This window comes from Acipenser ruthenus, chromosome 10, assembly GCF_902713425.1.
Source record: "Acipenser ruthenus chromosome 10, fAciRut3.2 maternal haplotype, whole genome shotgun sequence".
Classification (NCBI taxonomy): Eukaryota; Metazoa; Chordata; class Actinopteri; order Acipenseriformes; family Acipenseridae; genus Acipenser; species Acipenser ruthenus.
This window is the reverse complement of record NC_081198.1, coordinates 36678593-36683380: the sequence shown is the minus strand read 5'-3', so window position 1 is coordinate 36683380 and position 4788 is coordinate 36678593.

Here is a 4788-nt window from a genome sequence, read left to right as displayed (position 1 = left end):
AGCAGAGTACCAGAAATCTTTATAGGTCGGAATGTCACCAAGATTTAGAGGCTGAAAATATCCATTCATGATAGTCACAATGAAATATAATAAATATATGCTTTTGAAATTTAAAGAACAAAAAATATGTGAAATATTTAGGGATACTTAACCAACTGATGCAAAAAGAAAAGTTTTTTTTTTTTATCCCTTTCTAGAATGTGTAGCCAGAAGCTAAGCAACTCACACACAGATGGTGCATGCACAAATAAAAAAAGAAATATCAAAGTACAATAAAAAATATACATATATGAAGCAATATATAATCATTGGACATTATAAAGAAACATGTATTCCTATAATGTATATATTACAGTTCAAATATGAACACATGCGACTGCATCTAGGTTCATATGATGGTACATTATAATTTATGAACACACATGCAAAATTATATGAATGTCATTTGATTGTTTATGTTTTATGTATAATATGAAATGTGATTTTACACTAATTTGACACCTCTCCTATTGGATCCTATATGCATTTTGAATAATTTTGATAGTACTGTTTCATATAACGACTGCATTTAAGAAAAAAAAAAATTTCAATGAATACATTTCTAATAAACAGGTTACTTGCTAATTTGTAGCTCCGCTTCACCTTAAGCGGGTCTGGTCAACCTGCTCCTGATAAATATATTTCAGTAAGGACACCTTTATACCAGCACAACAGTAATCTTTTCAAATATGTGGTATTTTGTGTTATTATTATTATTATTATTATTATTATTATTATTATTATTATTATTATTAATTTATTTGGAGCTAAACAATGTATTCCCTTTATAACAACAATTAATAACATCATTTGTAAATACGTACTGTAGGAGTTTCAGGGCTTGATCATTTAAAGAAGCGCATTCTAATAACATTGGAATTAGTTATGCAAATGTACACAAGACATAAATGGAAGACAAATATTTGTTAATATATGGCTCTTTTATATGTTATATGTAAACAGAGCAACATTTCTCCAGTGTATAGGATTGTGTATGAAAAAAAAAGTGTGTTCATATTATGACAATTTATAGTTTTATTTAACATATTTATTTCTTTGAACGTTACGGTTTGTATTACCTTATGTTGCAAATACCAATTCTACAAAGGAGACATGTCTTGTCTAATATCATCACAACATGTACCAAATGGAAAAAGGTTATGCCCTTTTTGTTTGCGTTTTGCTTCAGCTATACAGCTACAATGTGACTATAACCTCCTTCTGTGGTGCAGTATGTAGTTGCAGGAGCATGCCTGTTTAGAGGCTACAGGGCTTTTTGTGGGCTGTTAATGTCATCGTTTTTTATTTTAAAAAAATGCTGTAAACAGTTATCAATTAAGATTTATAGCGTCACAAAACAACATCCTTCCACAACATTGAATATTACCTTTTTTACCCTTTTAATGTAGCATTCATTTGACTTAAGCTGGTGTCACAGATCTTATTTTCTCAGATTTACACCAGGGTTAACCTAACACAACGTTAACATATATTTCAAAACCCACAATAATTTCTTCACATTATCCTCAAATATTTATTAGGCGAGTAACTGAGACTCATGTCTGTCCCCAGTGGATCATGTACAATCATATCATTGCTCTTATGGTGTGACTGGGCCATTAGGTTCAGTCAATATCATATTAAAGTCCATGTATTATGCATAAATGTTATGGATGCACTCATGTTTCTATTGCTATACTGGGAATATGAATGTAGGTGTTAAGTTTCTTCTGAATTTTTCCTCCAGGAGCTTGTGTATGTATATTATATGAATTATATGGATAGTCCATCTACTGACCTATTTCGCAAAACTCACATTTGCAATCTCTTTACCAAATGGTCTTCAATGGCAATGCAGTGGCATTGCAGTGGTTCATTACTAAGGGGCAATGATCAAGGGAATCTATTGTGATATGAGTAGAAAATTGTACCACAGTTTTTTTTTGGTATATTAAAGGTATCATAATAGTAAGTCATTCCACAGTATTATTCCACTCTCCCCCCACATGTTTGCACCCCTGCATATGTTCATATAGTGTGTCTCTGTTTCTTTTAGGTGTGAAATGTCTTTAAGTAAAGAGGAAGAAATTCATTTTGATGTGTGATGCAGATATTCAATGGGATGTGGCCGCCCAATTTAACTGAAAACTTCCTAATCGCATAATGTACGATATTGCCTGTGATGCCTGACTTGTGACACCTCTGTTGCAAACAGATATGGGGGATTTGAAAAAATACCATTGAATGACCCTATTATGAAACAATTTACACTGAAAATCCATTGCAGTATTATGGTATCACTACTGTGCTGCTGTATCACATGCATTATTAATTCCAGATTCATTGTGTTGCCATTTTGCTGGCAATGCTGTGGTCTGCAATCAGTACTTTCATGGTTTTTTCAGGGTAATGCACTAATGTTATACTGGTATCCCAATGAGTATACCCGTAGACTGCCAATGTTCTGCAAGAGCAAAGGAAAAATGAGGCTCAAAATCCCTGTATGGCAGCTTGAGCTCCTGACAGATCGAGGGTTGGTACAATGCCAGTCATACACCAAGCTGCACTGAGATATAGTATTCTCAGGGAACATATGACTCAGGTACGTGAAATCAGCTAGACAATACATTTAAAATATCTGCCAAAATTCTGTCAGGATAGCTCAGATGCAACGTCCACAAAGTGTTTAAATTATTCTGCAGGGACACCTGATCATTGGGGGTGAAAATCTGCAACATCAGTAAAATCTTGGGTACAGAAGAGCACCTGCTATCATGCCTCATTCAGAGTCTTTGATTCTGCAGATTTTATTGTAAACTAACATATGCTTAAGGACTTATATACTTCACATTTGATCATGTGACATATGTTTTCTATTTTGCATAACATTCCCTTATGATATGCTAACTTTATTTTCAAATAAATCTTAAACAAATAGCGCATACAGGCTCTTAAGCATGAACTTATTGAAGCATTTACTTCTGCTTTTCATAGACTAAGCAATTTGCCTTTCGTTCTGTCTATGAAATGAAACAGCAATTTACTCAATAAAAGACAATTAAGTGATGAATGCTAGAATGCTTGGGATATATGAAGCAATGATTTCATTTACATTATTGGTTGGTGCCCCAATCTTTTTTTTTTTTTTTTTAATTTAGTCGTTGCCAATTATTTGTATTATTTTCTCCCAATTTGGAATGGCCAATTATTTTTAGGCTCAGCTCACCGCTACCACCCCTGGGCTGACTCGGGAGGGCGAAGACGAACACTGTCCTCCAAAGCGTGTGCCGTGAGCCGACCGCTTTTTTTCACACTGCGGACTCACCATGCAGCCACTCAAGACCTACAGTGTTGGAGGACAACGCAGCTCTCGGGCAGCTTACAGGCAAGCCCGCAGGCGCCCGGCCAGACTACAGGGTGTCCTCAGCTTACAGTGAGCCGAGGACACCCTGGCCGACCTAGCCCTCCCTCCCCCCGGGCGATGCTCGGCCAATTGAGCGCCGCCCCCTGGAAGCTCCCGTCCTCGGTCGGCAAAGGAATAGCCTGGACTCGAACTCACGACGTCCAGACTATAGAGCGCATCCTGCACTCCACGCGGAGCGCCTTTACTGGATGCACCACTCAGGAGCCGCACTGTGCCCCAATCTTTTTTTATGTAGATCTTTGGTCTTCACAAAATAGTATAATGGATTATGAATACTATAGATTCAGTAACTACAGCAAGAATACACAGAAATAAAAATAAAAGATACACATTAATTTTCGTGGTTATTCCTGACAAATGTAATGACAATAGCAATATATCAATTGTAAATTTAATGTTAAACTTTCTCTAAGGTTAGAGAGCATGTTGAAACACAAGGATAAACTCAAACCCCTTTTTAGGACAAGCGTGAAATGTTTTATGAATAACAAACCTTATTTTAACACAACAGGCTATATACAGAACAGTGTAAACACCTTGTCACGTTGAATCAGTGTTGTTCTGACAGTGTTAGGCAGGTGTTGCAGCATTATTTAGATTCCAGTACTTACTCAAGATAACATGTTTTTGAAAAGTATGCCAAAATGATTCCTTTGACATTCAAAATAAAGGCCAGGAAAGCAAACTACCAAATTAGCTTGAATGAATGTTTAATGTAACAAAAGATTTGTCAACTGTAAAATTGTTTTATTTTGCTAAATGGGTGTTTCTTGCAGGATAATCAATTTTGATTACATTTTAAATAATATGTTGATAAAGAGTATTCCTACTTTGTGCAGATACCGAACAGTCCTGCCTTGCATAGGAAACATTATATTATTAATTGCTTAGCAGATGCCTTTATCCAGGGCAACTTACAATTGTTATAAGATATCACATTATTATTGCATACAATCACCCATTTATACAGATGGGTTTTTACTGAAGCAATCTAGGTAAAGTACCTTGCTCAAGATTACAGCAGCAGTGTCCCCCACCAGGGATTGAACCCACGATCCTCCGGTCAAGAATCCAGAGCCCTAACCACTACTCCACGCTTGTCCCTCACTGACTTACTACAACACAAATATTTAGTGCTTCCTTTCCTCCTATCTTAATGAGATTTTCCAATATTAACTTCATGATGTAGATTCAGGACTGATTTAGGCTCAATTTTGAGATTTCTCAAACAAGACTGTGTAACAAGAAGTACCTCCTGGCTGAAAACAAACAACAATGCATTAACTTAAAGATGCTGACTGTTTGCAGATACCTACAGTACTACT